Raw genomic sequence first — 18524 nt, 5'->3', positions numbered from 1 at the left:
CGATGGTTTGTCTAAGTCTCGAAAAAGTATTGAATTTCCCGTCAGTCACCAGCAGCCAAAAAGAGTTTCGTTAATTGGCGTCACAGTTGTTCCTTTGTAGAAAAAAAAGGTCAAGTTTTACGGCCTCGTACGTGAACGTAACGAACTGCATTGTACTTTCATCCATTAAATATTTAGCTTGTGTTAGAGTTTATAGCATGTTAATGGAACAGATTTTTTTCACGAAAAATTTAGACGTGTAGCTTGTTTGTGCTGTGCCCTCGTGTCATCGATTTTCTTTCGAATTCTGCGACCAAATAAATGGAGGATGTTCACTAATCAAAATGTTTTGGACGAGTTCCGGCCGTTTAACAGGATCTTTAGCTGCCTAACAATAGAGTTAAATTTAATTTACACTCGCATAAAAATGGCAAAAGATATGAGAGCAATGAGTGGATGTAAAAACTGCCATTCTGAACCTTAATGTGCACCGTACCATTCGTTGTGTGAACTTGCACAAATATTTATTTAGTGATCAGAATGCACGTTAGCAGAAAGGAGAGGATAGATAGAAAACCCTATCATGTTGGAAGGCCGCATTAAGCTGGCTGTGACCTAATAATGCCGCATTCAAGAAACTTCAATTAGATTTATTTCAAAATGTTCCTAATGTTACGTCAGTCGTTGAAGATTATTCAATTGAATATTTTTTCACACTTTATTATTTACAATATTCTCATTTTGTTTCAAATAAAAATAAGTGGATGCATTTTAAAATGTTTCATGTATACTCTTAGCCGTTGGGGATTAAGTAATTGAATCTTTTTTACGATTTATCATTTCAAAATATGCTCATTTTGTTTAAAATAAAAATAATTAGAGAAAAAATGTTAGAATAAAGCAGAAAAACTTGTGTTGATTGAAAAGGCAGCGCTCAATTACCTACAAGGCAGAAAATACCCCACCCTTCCCCTGAGATGTTTTATCGAATGCAAAGCTTCTCCACACTTGATGTAGAATGGAAACACGAATACTCTTTTCAATTCATTACATGAAATTTTAAATTGGCATTTGATAAGGATATATTTAGTTTTTTATTTTTGGATTTTCTTTTTATTAACTGAAATGGTTTTTGACACTCAACTGATCAATCGTGTGACAAAAAATAGAGATCAACTTTATTACAGTGAAACTATAGGTTCATTGTCCATTAAGTCATAAATTCTTGGCATTCACCGCATTCGAGGAAATGCAGCAAACATTCCTTTTGGTTCTTTTACTTCTGTTGTATCGTTTGCAAAAAAGTTAAGATATGATAACCCTACTTCTTTTTAGTAAACACTTTTGAATTATATGAGTAATTTGTTTAGTGCCATTTTTCCATAAAATTGTTGTAATGGTAACCCGTTCGTCGTCTTCTTAAGCATGCTTGAGTTGGATAAGCGACGTGGCATTGATTTTTGCTTTCATTACTTTTCCCTCCTATGTCATGATATTCAATAAACTTGAAAAAATGGCATTTGCCAAGTATAAAGCTAAAGTTATTCATCTATCAAATTCCCTGATCCATAGCTTATGAATTGTCATCTAAATATTAATGCTTCCTTTTCGAAACCTCTCACAGTAATCTAATATTTACGAATTTCGTAACTTGTCATGCTCTTTAGTATTGCCGTTCATGTTTCGTTCATAATATTGCCGTTCATGTTTCGAAAATGAGAAATTACTTCAGAGATATATTTTTTCAGCCACTTACCATCAATGTAGCCGGTTAATTTTGCTTGAAATTGCCAACCGCCGAAACCTAAGAAACTTGATGGTGGTTTCGAATGGATAACATTCAGAAATAAATCCGAGGTTACGGCGTGTGGGAGAACGAATTGCAGGAGCAAAAGATGAAAGAATTTTCAACTAACTTGGGAACGTGGAGGGGGAAGTTAAGGGAGGGAGAAGGGGTAAGACGCATACGCGGAGGAGTGGAGGGGGACAACGGATTTAGAATGCGAAGGGAAGCGCAATCTCCTCAGCAGGGCGACTTTTAATCCTTGCATAATGGGTGACGCAATTGCTTCAATTACTACCGTAACGAGGTACCCTGGACCAGGGGGGAGAGGAGAACTGTTAGACTGAGGGGGGGATGGTGAGGAAGATTTCAGCTTAAGGGAGAGACTGAGGGAAAGGAGGTATTTCGGGCAAGAGAGAGAATTAAAAAAGGAACTGAACGAGAGAGATGTGGATGGAAAAAAAGAGATAAACAAAGAGAGGATGGAAGGGGGAAGTGGATGTGGGGGCGGGCGGTTTGGTTTTTGTGAGTGCCAGTAGATGGGTGGGGAGTGGGAATAGGTTGAAGCGGCAGTTTGGAGAATCTGGGAATGGGAGTGAGGGGGGGGAAGGGGGAGGAGGAATGGAGTAGGAGTCGAGGTGGAGGAGATATTCAGGTTTAGGGCAAAGCGACGGCAGGGTGAGGTAACGGCGAGGGGGAAGAGTGGCGCAAGAGGAAGGGTAAGGAAGGAAGGAAGGGGGGCGGACCGCACACTGTTCATCCGATTGCGACCCTTTCCGTATTCGGCGGGGCGTAAAACGAAGAACACTTCGACTTGTAATTGTTTCCGGCTTTTTTTCCTCTCTTTCCGTCCTCGACCGTTCAATCCTTATCCCCCCCCCCGTTGCTCTCTCTCATTCCCTCTCCCTCCAATCCCTCCGCCTGCATGTGTTTCATTTGTGTTCTCACTCATTCGACGTCGACTAAAGCGCTTAAGTGGGACAAGAATAGCGATTCGTTAGGCAAAGATTGTTTGTCGCATTTTAATCTGATAACCTGATGAAATGAATGCGCAATGAAATGTGCTGCGATGGGCACAGAAAAGGTACCATTCCGTGTATTTCGGGCCGGGTAGGAAGACATTGAGTTCGAAGGTTTGAACATTACAATGGTTTTTTTCGTGGTTCAAAATTCATGTTTATAGCTTTAAGGATAATTTCGGGATAAACGAAGGTTTTAGAGTGTCGCTAATTATCGCAATAATTAATGTCGCATAGGAATTACCATATGTTTTGCTGATTTTTCTAAGAGTTAGTTTTTATCCTCTGTTCTAGTGTTCGCTAAAAAGTGCCACCGAAAGAAATATCACTCAAACTGTTTTTCTTAGTTTATAGTAATGAATACTAGTGCCATAAAATACTTTTATTAGATTATAATAACATTCTAAGATGTGGTAAACCTGTCGGTTGAAAACATATGATCCAAATCGTAGATCGGCTCTTTTACACGTCGTTTGGATTCTACCACAGACCGCATGCTCCTGCCAAGTACAAACTTCGCTTGACATTAATTACAGTACAGCACACGAACGCATTATACCCTTCACAGGACCGGTAATGAGCGCCCTCGTAAAGGATAGGGTCCGTTCCTTTTACAATGTCGCCATTACGTCGCCCTCGGCCAAGAGGAGAAAGGGTGGGAAGAATGGAGCGGCCAGAATCTGAGGGAGACGATAGTGACGAGTCAGAAGGGAAGGATGGTTACATTGTCCACGAGGGGGGGAGTAGGTGGGTGGTGGTTTCTAGGGCGCCGGAGGGGGGTTACGAAGGGAACGAAGGAACGCGGCGGGAAGAGAGGGTATGAGGAAGAGATAGACGTCCATCCGCGGGGGATGTGGGGATTGATGAGCATGACTAGGTGTGGGGGCGGAGGAGAGAGCTGGAGAGAGAGGTGGAGGGAAGATATGGGGCGGAAGGAAGGAGGTGGAGATGAGAGGGAGAGAGAGAGTGGGTGTGTGTAGAGGAGAGGATCGTGGATTTCGGAATGGAAGGGGGAAAGGGGGTTTAACACGGGGAGGGGGAGAGTGCGGAATGGGGTTCCGCTCGAGTTTACCCTCGGCCATGGTTTGCATAACAAACGACTGTGGAGATTCGGAAGGGAGCGGTCGGTTGTGGGCGGGAGATGGGTCCAGGGGTTGGGGGAGGAGACACTTAAGCGAGGCGGGGCGGGAGGGTCGGGTGTGAAGGGTAAGGGATCGTGGTAGGATGGGGGAGGGCGGTATCAGCGGAGGTAGGGGTTCCGGAGAGAAAGGAGAAAGATCGGAAAGGAGGGCGGAAAAGGGCTCCGCGAGGTTGAAAATTTCGGGAAGAGGACTGAGGGATGGTGGCATTGAGGTGGTGGCCGCCCGCAGAAATGGCTGGGCGGCTACCGACGAAAGGATCCGAAAAGGGGCCTGCCAGTCCGGGAGTGGATGGAAAAATGTAATCTTTTTACTATGTATTTAATACGGTTTGGTGACCGCTGAGGAAAACCCAGGGCTTCGCTCAATGGTAAGGACGCTGTTTCCCTCCCTCCCCATCTCCATTCGTATCCCTCTTGCCTTCATTTCCCTTTTTTCTCGAATGCGATGAATTTTTTCCCCTGCCTCCCAGCTGGGACCAAGTACGTGTTCGCCGACCCTTCCTGTTTGGACGTAAATTATTTTCTGGCTGCTGTTGCCTTTCCACCGCTCTTTTTTTATGACTTACCATGTCAAACTTCCGTGGCCTTCTCGTTTAAATTATAATGAGCCGGATAAAACTCTTAATTAGAAATGGTTTCGTCGAAAAAATGTTTTCATTAACGAGGAGGAAAGCATTGCTGAGTTTTCCTTAACGGGGAATTTATTGTAGCACATTTATCTTTCATTTTTAGGAATAAAGCTCTTTACCTCCACAAAATTCTGGTTAAATTTAAATGGATTTCGTGAATGATACGTTTCAGTGAATTCTTTATCGAAATGTGTCATTTATATAATTATCGCATGAGATACCTATTTAAAAGTATATTGGAAAGAACTATGTGATGAAATTTAATCAAAACATTAAACAATATTATTTTGCTGTTATTACGAAAAAATTGGTTTTTAATGGATTAGTATAATACATTGGGACATTAGCAGGACTTTGAAAGTTTGAAGTTGCGTAGTTTCGTAAACATTTTAGCCTTGTTATTTATGAGTACTTATTCCGTGTGTTATCCAATAGCTTTCATATATTGTGTACCGTATTGTGTATAAATACAATAGAACATATGAAGAATAGAACATATGGCATTTCAAGTTTTTGAAGTAAAGTACACGTATTATCTGTGCTCTTCAAAATACGATGCACTTTGAAATTCATAGAAGGATAGAAGTTGTAGCCCTGGCAACATGGGCTTTAGCGTTATTATTTTATAATCTGCTCACTAAAATTTATGCAATTCATAGTAAAAGGTCCCTTTCAGTTTAGTAGGTAAAATATGTGAATGTTATGAACAGTAAATCAATATTTATGATCGAAAAAATTATGAAAATGTAACCAACCCCGCCGAACGTAAAGAAGAAAGATAATTAGGAATTTCTAAAAGTGTGTGCACTCATAAATTTAGTTACCTTACAGAAAATTACAGGGCTATGTTCAATTCAGTAAAAAGTGAGCAGAAATAATCAGACAAATACAAAATCTTAAGTTTGAAAATGAACTGCTGATATTTAACCAAGTTCACTACATTTTCCACCCGGTAATTGATTCCATGAGGAATATATTTTAGCCCAGTACGCCAAAATTGATCACCTTCGTGTTATCAAATAAAATGATACAATGGACTGGGACATAGAAAAACGCTCTGCAACCTTCATTTTCTTCTTTTTCGACGTGAATAAAAGAGACAAACAGCTATTTGACGAGGGGCATTCTATAATGCTGGCTATTGCTCCTGGTCAGCGAGAGTTCTAAAACGTCGAATATCCAGAGCAGTTGAGCGTTGGGGGTGAAAAGGACAGTGGGATATGGAATTAGAATGAGAGAGAGTATGAAGACCGAGGAAAGAGTGGAAGAACGGGAGGACGAGAATGGCAGAAGGGTAAGAAATAATTTAATCTATTCTGCCTTCCGGTGGCTTAACGCCATTGCACCGTCAATGCGACCTTTTCCCCTAGCCCTCTTCCCCATCCCTGCAAGGACAGAAAAAATAAGCCTTTCCATTTCCGCTGTGGTTGGTTCCCGTACCCTTCCCCTTTCTCCACATTAGATTCGCTCCCCGCTTCTAAAAAGCTTCCTAATTCCGCCTTCCCTCCGCGCAACCCTTTTCTCTCGCTTCGAAAACGGAATTTTATTTATGGAGGGAGAGGGGAGGGGGGTGATTTTGATGGCGGTGCATGGTTGTGGCCGATGGGGGTAAGCGTAGACAAAGAAAATGGAGTACCGATACAGTGGAACGAGGGATCACTTGATGAACGAATTTGTTTATTTTCTTCAACGATTTGATCGCCTCTTGCCAAGGTTCTCTTTTATCTCTCTCTCTCTCTCTGTCGGTGCTCACCTGCTCAACAAACTTACGAGTTTCGGCTCACACGAGGGTGAATTTGGAATATACTGCCGCTTTTCATTGCTAATAGTTCCCTGACGACCTCACGAAAAACAATGAATTATATAAACGCTCGTGGCATGATTTTAGCAGCATGATGTTTGATATTCATATATTTAGCAGGTTAAATAATATTTTCCTTATTAGTTTATATGTTCTCTTCCACGCAAATTTCATTAGAGGCCTCGAGATTTTGACTTACAGAATGTTTTAAATAAAGGAGGGTAGGGCATGGAATAAGCTATGTACATATGTTAGATATTGTATATTTTTTAATCCAGGATCGATGCGTAACTAGAGACTGGCATCCCTCGTCCTAGGGCAATTGCATTAATGATATGACTTTTCAGGATTTCAGTTCCCCACTCTAAAAAATGTGGTACGGATAACAAAACGAATGGGTTGTCATTCTTTGGAAATTCACGGGCCCGTAAATTTGACGCCAGGCAACCCATTCTCTCTTTTTACCCTCCTTATCTACCTTTTATCCCTGTCCAACAACCCTTGATGTGGTAGTTGACAAAAAAAATTCCGTACATTCAGCAACGACTGCAATTACGGATTCGATGTTTAACATCGTACGTGATAAAAATGAGCTTTCTCTTTACTGTTTAAGGATAGACGTCAATGCTATTTGTTATGCTATTTTTTACTTTCATTTTATTTCCAAAATTAGGCAGATTCTTCCTTTCGGTGCCCCACCCTACCAATTTGAAGCTATTGAGTTTACAATAGTAAGAAAACGGGAGAATGTTGCTCGGACTATTGAACGCAGCATAATATCCAAACGCGTTATATCGTCTGAGAATTCACATTTGCGGAAAATTGCCGCTAAGGTGATTGTTTTCATTCTTGACCACGTTCCAAACAATGAAATATTGTGACGTCATCCAGTTCTGCCAAGTTGTGCGGTATGTGATCGCCAGGACGTAGTCCGGAAATTCATTAATCCAAGTTCTGCAAGTTAGCTTGATCCATTTTTTAATGGAAATAAAAATCTTTCAGGACATAGCACTCGGAACGGAGGACACGAAAGTGATAATTGCTCGACGGTTAGCTGAACCGCCTTTGTTGTATGGGGGATTGGCGACCAACCTCATGACGATGGTGGCGTCCCCTTCAAGGGCCTTTCATTTAGTTCCGCTTGTGTAACGGCGTGGCGTGTGTATAAACCTCGGAACTTAATGCCCATCGCCGGGATACGGGGACTTCCTGAAGCGGCGAGATGTGTCCGATGTCGATTGTGATGATGGGGGGGTTGATCACGTCGATGAGCAGGTTTTAACGGAGTGGGGGGACGAAAATGGAAGAGCTGGGTTAGATGGGCGGGTCGGAGGCGAGTGGTGGTCGGCGGTGGATGGAGGGATCAGAATCACCATGAGCCTTGTTTGTCGCCGCACTTACGCCGTCGCCTGGGAGACCGATCGAGATATAAGCGACGAAATGGCAGGAGGCGGCACACGTGGTGCTAATGAATGGACCCGGTAGAGTGACCGGCGGAAGGACCGAGTGGAGCATGGCGTAGAGAGAGAGAGGGGAAGGAAAGGGGCCGTGTGCCTGGCGATAATTACTACGGCACACGTGCTGTAGGAAAACTGCACGTCTGCGGCGTGCATGAGAGCGCCAAGCTGTGTAGTTGTCCCTGCAAGTTCGACCCATTTTCTTATTTCCGTATACAAGGGATTGTTTAGTTCCAGCTGTATGCTTCCTTTGTATTTCAATGGAGGCCACTTTAGGTCAGTTTCCCAAACACCTCATTAAATTTCTGTCCATATACACGTTCTCCTGCATCTTAGGCCCTGGAATACGAGTGACAGACCTACGGATGCAAACGACATTCATTACGTGTCCTATTATGTCCATGTCGGGAACAGTATATGCCATCATTCGATCTGAGTGATAATTTTAGTATTTGATTCAATTTGTCAAATTAAAGTTTCCAACATGATGGCGGCATAATACCTCTTCATAAAAAAACTCGAAATGTTACCAATGACACATTTTACTGAAATATTTGTAGATTTTCCTAAACAAATAAGACTATCCTAAAAGCATGCCTTTCATTGAAGAAACGCAATTTGATTCATAATGCATATTAATAATTATCAATTTTCCTGTGATGTAATTAAGTGAAAGTTAAAGGTAAAAGAAAAAATCACGATTGATAGATCAGTATATGATGACTTAAAAATGGAAATCTAGTTTTTTAATAGCCATCCACTTATGTCCGTATAAATGGTAATGCTGTAATTAGTATCTATTTCAAATAATAAGTGATAGGGTTGTTCACAACTAATTTCAAATTCCGATGAAACACGTAATCTCATTCTACTACAAATACAACCCTATCGTGAAAAAAGTGTCCAATGTGGTTCCAAACCATACATTTCGAAAACCCTTAGTATTCCTGTGGTAGGAATGGTATAATTATAATTTCCTCCCGTGATTTTTGTTTGCGTAATTTCATTATTTTGATTACTTTCCTTCAAATAATCTACATTGCCCCCGATTTGTCTCTGGGTGGGCCACTAATTTTTGTTTTCGATATTTTTATATAATCAGTTTAATCTTCCTTTTCGTTGCCCTACCCCATGTTCCACTTTAATCACTTGGAAGTTTGAATTGATAGGTGCGTGTTCTAATCAATATCTCATCTACGAGTGCGCGGGTGTCCACAGGCGTCACCTGAATTGGAACCCAGATCGAAGTCATCTGGCCGAACCTGTACTGCATGATAAATCCATGAATGGCTGACAAAAACTCTAATGCTTCACTGCAATAGAAGTTAGCGCATTCTCATTTTCTTGAACCTATTCCATTCTGTAATCAAAAACCGGATTTCTAAGAATAAATCCCAACGGGCATTCAATTTGCATCCTCGAGCCTTGTGTGACCAATTAAGAATCAAAGAAAATCTCATCGAGTCTTAAAAGGCTCTCTAGTCCGACAAGTTATTCGTTTGTTCTCCGAAAAGCAGCAGTGTGCGCGGCTGCGTGTTCATGCGACCGAGACCCCAATCGGTGCGGAGTGCGCTTTTGGTGAATCTAAACATTCCAACAGCGGCGGTGACAGAGGAACAGCAGCAGTCCCCACCTCGAAAAGTGGGAGCAGCAGTCCCCACCACGGGACGTTTCTCTCTTTCTCACACTGGCCCAAACCCCAGCTCCTCTGGTTCACTCTCGCCCACATCAGATATCGTCCCCCCGCGCCCACCTGCATTATCCCATTATGAAATAATGATGACGAAACGGAAGCGGAAAAAACTCAACTACCTGGGTTTCCTCCAGCCATATATCCTCTTCTCCTGCCATCTTCCCCTTCCCTCGCTTATTAAAAAAGAAGTATTTTAACGCTCCGGGCTTACGGAGACGCAGAGAAACAGGAGAGTGGGACTGGTAGTTGGAAGGGCACGGTGTGTGGAGGGGGGTCTACTCAACTTACTTTCAAGCCATAAAAAGGCGGCAAACAAGCAGAGGTTTGCATTGAGGTAATGAGGATGTAGGATAGAGGATAAACAGCGGAGGAGGCAGCGTGGTAGCCAGCAGTCCAGGTAAATGGAGGGCGATGTTGATTGGCCGCTAAGGAGCGGAGAGTGCCGCGGGGGTTGGTGGGGGGGGGGACTGAATGAGAGGGGAGTGCGAGGAGGCACTTCCGCGATACGGGAGAGGGTGGAGGAAGGAGGGATGTGAAGCGGCTCTCGGCTGGGGATGAGATAGGGTTAATGGGACGTAATGGGGCAGGGCTTTGCGGTGACGGCGGCTGCGGAAAGATAAGGAGTGCGGTCGGGAGGCGAGGGGCGTCGTCTGGTGAAAAGGTGGATTAAGGATAATGGGGAGAGGGTAGAGAAGATGAAGATTTTAGATATCGGCAACGAGGAATATAGGCGCTAAACAGTTTAAAACTTGAATCTAATGAAAAATGTAAGTTCTACCCTGGCTATGAAATAAAATTATCAAGCTCTACTATCGGTGAATGTATCCTATGTGATCCGTGGTCATTCTGCCAAAGGCTTATTAACAAACAGTTCATACAAGTACCCACTTTGAGAAACCCTTTTTTATTCGCGACTACTCATAAATCGATTTCCAACCCGGCGATAGTGAATTCTGTAAGAACACAAAAACCAAAGCTAATTAATATGACTTGTATTCAAAATTGCTCTCTGATAACTGAATTTTATGTATTGGTTTCCGTCTTTCCTCCTCTATCAAAGTCAAGAGGAAGTTTACCTCAAAATATCTGCTATATATGTACACACAAACACACACACACACACACACACACACACACACACACACAGGTACATACATTCAATTGGAAAGAGTTGTGAGGAATAGGGTTAGGAACACATACATAGGACGACGACGTGTTTGAATGTGTGTGTGTGCGTGCATATATATATAAATATATATATATATATATATATATATATATATACACACATACTCATGTATGCATATATCATATGAGGTACCCTTTTTAAGTTTTACTGAGTTACATAATGGAAAGATAAAGAATATTCAAGTCAATCAAATAGTCAAACTGGGCTAATTAAGTAGGGTTAACGCTAGGAGTATTAAAAATCAACTGATATGGAAGATTGGAACGTACAGTTACTTTAAAAATGAGTTTAAAATTTATTAATTCAAATACTAATGTGGTATCTCAAAGGTCGTATACACTTGAGAGGCTTATATCGCTTTATGCCTTTGTCATCCTTTTTTGTCGTTTCCGCTTTCTTCGTTTTAGTTACCTCAAATCGTACATATGCCAGCGGTATAATTTCTGGCTCCAAAATGTTTATAATAAATAACAAGTCAGTGACAAAAATTATTTTTTTCGTGGCCACTTATTTCCACTCGAATAAATGTTAATTGATTGCGATTTATAAGGATGTCTGAATATTACATACCACCAGCGTCAGGAGAATATATCGTGGCCATGACTTAAGTATTAGGCTTTCACTCGCTGAAATGGTTTACGCACTCCACTTTATCTTAACCCTATTAAGACGAATGCTGGAATGAATAAAAGTTATTCTCATTTTTTTAGTCCGGCACTTCATTCGGCCCTCGCGCTGATCACCGCGAAAACGTCTTTCAGGATTCTCTCTCACTCTTCCACCGTCATCTCTCTTTGTCTCTCCACGCTTGGACACTCCCACCACTTCCCTCGTGCTCTCGTCCTCCTCTCCTTCCCTCCCCCAAATCCTCATTCCCCTACCCATCCCTCCCGACCCACCTAAACCTCGCTACCTCACTCCCTACGTCCACCACAGAAACCGTGTTGACACAAGCTGCCGCTATGGCGTTGGCGGTTTTTGTAAGTGCGCCACGGTGAAAGGGTTGCGCTTTTCGATCGTCTTTTTTTCCATCTTGTCCACTCGGCTGCCTCCTCCTCTTCGCCCCTACCTCTCCGCCTCTTGACCCTTTCCCGCCTCCCTTCGTGGCAAGCTACATACGCGGTAGGCAAGGCCTCCAGCTACCACATCACGCAAAGTACCCAACCTCCAGTGCGCTTTGTTTGTTCGTGCGCTTATTTCCCACCATTTCCAACTCTTGGGCGCTTCCCCACTCCCTCCGCCCGCCCCGCTCTCTTAGACATCACTCCCCTCTCCTATGTACATTTATCGCTCCCTCCCCCTCTTTACATTCTGCTTATCTTGAAAAGAGCCAGCGTCACTCCATCGCTACCCCTAACCTCCTATCCCTCGCTCTGTTTTTCGTGACATTCGCTGTTAGTTAAGTGCTTTTAATGGCGAGTTACTCTTCTCTCTTCAAGCTCCCAGGTGTTCCCCCATTAAGTATGTATCTACTTTCATGGTCTTTGCGCGGTCGTTCAGACTATCCAAGGGGATTTATCTGCTGTGACGAAACAATTTCAGTTCTTCGTTGCAAAGCATGAAGAACGGTTTTAAATCCGTGCGAACACGAAGGTAATCTCTAAATCCTTCGTGGCTGCTAAGTCTGGAATTCACTGATGATTAGAAAATTTTAAACTTTTCTTTGCCAAGAAACGTTTCGCATATATAGATATAAACTGAAAGCATTTATTTAGCAGCGTTGATTATTTTTCATCCATTGCATACGGAGTCATGTTAATGACTAAGTCTGTAAATTTGTCTTTTTTACCAGCCATGATTTTAGCAAGTAGGGCATTAGTACAGGTAATGTGGAAACGATTTACGCATAACAATTAGCGCTTTTTATCGTGAGTTAATCTGCTCTATTTTCAAAGCCTAATGTTTGAATTGTAGTCAAATTCCAAAGCTTTTCCTTTATTGATCATGATGTTCATGCGAATTAATTTAATTTAAAAATTCACGGAAACGCTACCAAAAACTTCTATGCGACAATATATGTTATTTAAACCTTAATGCATTTGTTGATTTTTATATGTAGCCACAGGCTTTAACAAAATTAGGTCAATTTTTATTTACAAGTTAAGCAATAATTTAGCTTTTAAGCTTTTGCTTACGAGAATAATGGAAAAGAGCTTATTTCTTCTATCTCGGTAACTATCCAGGTTGACCACTTGACCATTTTGACTCTTTCACGGAAAGGTTCGGTTCACAAACGGAAGATTCTCGAGGCCAACAAGCAGAGAAAATTTGTTTTCCTAATTTTTAACGGTTTTTAAAACCGAAAATATGCTTGCAAATACAAGGCGCAGAAGTAGGCGTTGATGCGTAAATAAATTAAGTCTCTGGAAATGCAGCAGTGCTCATTTTTCAATGGCATATGATGAAAAAAAATCTCCTGTCGTTCATTAATATGTTCGTTCTTGCATGCAGGGCAATCCACATAATTTATTTGGTAATATATCTTTGTCATCTTTCCCGAATTGCATTGCTCTAAGGCCAAAATTGTTTTTAACAGCAAAATACGATTTTTATTTCATGCTATAATGATTGAAATTTAGTATAAATCCTGTCATTACAACGTGATAAACAATTTCGCCGGCCTATTTATTTTTGAAATTATGCATGAAAATAAAAAATGGCATTTTTCAATGCACAAATTGTACCGCTCAATTGACTGAAGAGACCGTAATCATGAAAGATTAAGAAAAATCTCTAGCCCCTTTGAAAAATGAATAGAAAATGTCACTCTTAATCGGTAAGACTGGTCTTCCTATTCTTTAGAAATGTGCATCATTTCAATTTCCTCGGCGCATCCTCGACTCTATTTAAGAAAAAATCTGCATGCATTACCAGCGTGGGAAAAGCGTTTCGTCTTTACGGTTTCTACTACACTTAATTTTCTTCTAAGCACTTGAGGACCCCTTCACTTCAGCCAGTAATGCCATCATCTTCCACGCTCTTTCCTCGGTGTCTTTGCCATCACTCCCACCTTCTGCTCGTTCTTTTCTTCTCTTTCTCTCCCCCCCATCAACCATTCCATTTTCCATTCACTCATTTTTCATCGCCAAAGTCCTTTTCTCCTATCCCTCCCCTCCTCACCTTCTCTACCATCTCTTTGCCGCTTCTGTGTGCGTATCTCCTTCAAATCCCCGTTCTTCCGCCCCCTAATCCTTTGTTGACACGCTATAATACAAGAAAGTAAACCGAGATTCTGAATAAATATAAAAAAGGAAGCTCTTTCCCTCTCCCTCTCTCTTTCTCTCTGCCTGACGGGAGACGCAGGGGAAATACGAAGGTTCTGGAGAGATACGGTGAGAAGGGGGAGAGCGGAGGAAGGCGGTCGCGGTTCTGAGGGGGAGGGGGATAAAAGTAAAATAGGACAGAGAACAAGGGGAATGAAAGATAGAACAGGGGATGGGGGACGGAATGGATCTGAGAGATTGAAGGAGGGATGCAGACACTGTAGTTTTCTTCGTGTGCTCTTGTTGAACTACACTTATAATTTGTGAGCGCGGGCAAGTATTCATGATAGACACGAAATGTAGAGCGCAAAAGTAAAATCTAAAAACAAGGAGATAGAGGTAATAAAATAGTGCATGATATACGTTTCAAAATTACACTTAGATGTCACAGTCATTAAAACTGCACGGAGCGGATCATAGGACGATGGTCATGAGGGAAGACTGTTGGTGAAAAGTGTTCCGTCTTCTCAGTCCCGTTTTACCTTTGATTCCTTATTCTTGCTTAAAAGCAATCCGCAGAGGAAAATAAATTTATTGTTGCGTTGCAGCGTTTGGTAGAGATCTCATTTAATGAATTTCTAAAGTTTTTAAAACTATTGTTGGTGGAGAAAATTTGTCAGAGCAAGACAAAAAAGCATCCAATATCAAGAAAGAGGATTGGCAAGAGGAAGGCGAAGACAAGCAGAGTGTAGTTAAAGGAATGAAGGTATACCCCCAAAAACGTCTATGAAGATAACCTCTATTCCCAAGTTCGGCTGAGCATAAATTTCAGGTTTTTTTTTATTATCAGCGCTAATATTTCGCACAGCATTATTGAGTTCAGACCGGAGGATATTTATGCTTTAGGAAGAGGAGAAAGGAAATCCGCATTTCTTTCGAAACATTCATTTGCATTCGCTTGCCTAAATGCCACTTAATAGCCTAAAATGTATTGATAAATACATTTCTAATAAACACTTCTTTCTCCTCTGGGCATTTGTTTGGCAAACGTCACCTATCATGAGCTAATTTTCAATAATCACCATTTTAATCATCCAAAATCATCGATGCGTTCACCGAACTGAGCTCTTGGATGGCGCATATTAATCAGGAGAACTGCCTTCCTTTCTATCACTCACTGTTTTGGCCGATGGAATTATTTTGCCAATAGCATTCTTTTCAGCCACTTTCAAGAGCCCTTAATTTTTTTCACTGAGTGCTCTCTTAGGATGAATGGTGCTGATTCGTGATGTGGTAAACATTCGGTGGTCGTCACTGTGTCAGATAAGTGAATTTTTGCTCTTGGTTGTCATTACATGAATCTCAATTAGGCAAAATCAGGAAATTAACATCGCATTTGACTGTTTTTGGAGTTACGCTCATTAAAAACTGTTAATTAACGATGACTACCTACAGTTACTTGAATAAACATAGACCTATTAAAATTACCATCGGATCTTCGAAGTGCGAAATACTGTATGAGATAATCGGTGATTAAAAAAATATTCATTAATGTCAAGCATTAGTTTTATATAAATGCGTATCACTGATTTAGGAAGAGAAAGGGCACAGGGGGAAACTGGAAGAGCTAGGAGGAGAGAAGATAAGGCTGCGGAGGTGGAAAGAATGAGATGATGGAGCAAAACACAACTTTTGGCCTCGTCGGAGGGGAGCTTGCTTCGCGATGGCAGATGAGGAATCCTACCGAAGAGGAGAGGAAGGTGAGAGGATTGTCCATGGAATCTTTTCGCGTCTTTCCCACGCGCAGCCTCCGCCTCCGTCAAGCCGTCGTCGGCGGGGACGGTGTCGCTGCCTCATCCCTCCGCTCCCTGGGGGCATTTGTCGCGAGCGAACATTATCCACTCTTGAGAGACGGGAAGAGAGAGAAGCGGGGGTGAGTGACGGGAGATGGCTCCAGCCTTCCGAGGACGCGCTTCGCACGGTAAGTGGACGGGGCCACTCCGATCGGAAATGGAAGAATATGGTTGAAGAGCCCCCGAACGTACATTCGAGAGTTGGCAAATAAATTTACGGGAAAAAAATGATTTTTTTTAAGCGTTCATTAAGATAAATAAAAATGATAGCACAATAATGGACGTGTGTTTAAATAGTTGTGTAAATATGTTGGGAGTCTTCAGAGATGAAAGCTTTAAGATGGGAAGTGTCTCCCGTTTCCCTCTACCCCCCTCCCACCCGCCCGCACTCCCACCACATCTTTGCTAAATCGATTGACATTTGAAAAGTGGAATGTGGACATGTCCTTAGGTCAAGAGTTCCTCGAGATCCATGGTCTGAGCAATTTGCAGCTAAATTGTCTGCAAATACTTATGCGTCGTTTAAGTGAAAAAAGAAATAAAGGCACCTCGTTTTCAGAATAATTCTGAGGAAATGACTTTGAGGAGTTTAATATTGAAATAAAAAAGTGATTTTATCGGGACCATTCATCATAGAATTTATCTATGAAGTAGCAGGAAGACAGTGCTAATTTAATCAATGGCCAGTTATATAATGAGCATTTCTTAACCCTTTTGTGCAGCATTTTATGTCATGCGTTTGTACATATTAGTACACTTGTTCAATCTTTACAGTACCAGTTATCAGAATTTTTCCCTCCAAAGCTATATACTTTACATAATATGTAGAGAGATACTTGTATATATCGGTATATCATTAACTCCAAAATATTTTAACGCATTTAATTGAATCAGCTTAAATGTCGACATGCCATAACCTCACTCACATCAATCCAACTTATAGCTTATATTTTTATTGCCTCGGGCTGATCATGAAAAATATATGTATACATACGCTCATTTTATGAATAGATGACTTTCAGCTGATATGGTGTTTATTTATTTAGTTAAGAGTTTGTATTGAATATGTTAGATATACCTATAGGATTTTAGGCCGTGAAGGAAAGGTGGTAAAAGAATAGTCCGGATTTTACTGCCGTTGACGAAAGGGAACATGAGGTCCAAAATATAATTTCTCATTGGATTAAGAATATTACATGATACACTCTGTATGATCAAATCAAATCCATTACCGGAAAAAAGAACTCAGGCTCTCGACGTAGGAAAGCAGCACATTTGCCACGAAATAAACGGATATCACAGTCCTTTCTTATTTTGAAGAAAAATCGCTGTTGAGTTTAACTTCTTGTCGTATGCACCAATAACAAGGCAGCGAGTCCCATCTGAAGAAACCAAAGGGAAGGCATATCCATGGGTAACCAAGTTAATAAACGTACAGCTAAAAACCGTGCCAACACTTACACCGCAGGTATGATCTCACGGAGACACTGCCTAATTCTGACGCAGGATGCCAGGGATAGGTAGTCCAAGACGAGAGAATGTGGGCTGAAGGGTAATCGCTGGAGACAAGTTAGAGAGAAGGCATATACCTTAATCCGCACTCGGCGCATCGATTCTTTGATCCCTTTTACTGTGGGGCGAGAAATAAATAACGGTGGATGAAGACGGTGGGGATGCGTCGATGGAATGGGAGGGCGAGGAGTTCGATGGGGTTGGGAGATAGGCATCGTCGTCTGTGAGGACAGCGGAAACAGCGGGGGAAGAGGAGAGGGTTGTCGGGAAGAGGCTAGGCGTTGTGGGGGGAAGGTTGGTCCTGCGTTGCCGCCTTGGGGGTGGCTTCGATGGGGGAGGGGAAGGTTTCGGGTGAAAATCGGTACTTTGGGGTGACAGTGGAAGGGACGGAGGTGTAAGGTTGGGTGGGTGGGGCGAAGAGGAGGAGGTTTGGGTGGAATACGGTGGGTGGTAAGAGGCCTTAACGGATAAGTTGTGGTCGAGGTGGGAGTCGTAACTCGCGGTGCACGACGGGAAGGGGGAGTGGGAACGTGAGTTATGCGCTCCCTCCCCCCTCCCCTTCCTTTTTCCCATTCCCTCCCTTGGCCTCACCCCCCTCTCCCTTGATCCTCATACTCCCGCCCGTTTAATCTGCCCCGCCCTCGTCTCCACCCCCCTCCCATCGGCCCTCCCTTCTGCTCTCTCTCCCCATACCTGTCCCCGTTCTCCCCAGGAGCTCGCGACGGTGTTAAGGCGGAAAAGAGGATGACTTACGGCACGTTTCCACCCTGTCCGCCTCCTAACTCTCCCTCCCATCCCTCCCACCAACCTCCGCGCTCGTTCCATCTGGCAACAGTTAGGATCCCCGTCCTCCGTGACCTGGGGAACGAATGATTTTTCATTTGGCCCGTGTCTCATTCCCCATCCCTCCCGAGGTCCCCCCGCATCCACTTTTCCGCCCCATGCTCGTCCAAGCTTCGGCCTCCACCTTCTATCCGCTCACCTCCCTCCTACCCCTCACCGATAAAAGCGGTCGGTCGGGGTCAGATTGGATAGGGGGCGGGAGGGGGTTCGCCGTGGGAGGTAATGCGCGGGTAATCTCTCCGGAGTTGTGACAACCGCTGAGCGGAGTTAATTGTTTAGCCGCCTGCAAACGCACCGCCGTTTGCAACGCCATCAGCGTCGGGGTGCTGTATTGCGTTGTGGAGAATTTAAACAGTGGGAATTCGCTGATGGCGTCGATGTTCCCCTGTGCCATCGATTTCGTAATTCGAAAATTGGAGGAG

Source organism: Hetaerina americana, unplaced genomic scaffold (assembly GCF_022747635.1).
Source record: "Hetaerina americana unplaced genomic scaffold, ioHetAmer1.1.p SCAF_1, whole genome shotgun sequence".
Lineage (NCBI taxonomy): Eukaryota > Metazoa > Arthropoda > Insecta > Odonata > Calopterygidae > Hetaerina > Hetaerina americana.
Note: the sequence above shows the minus strand (reverse complement) of the source record.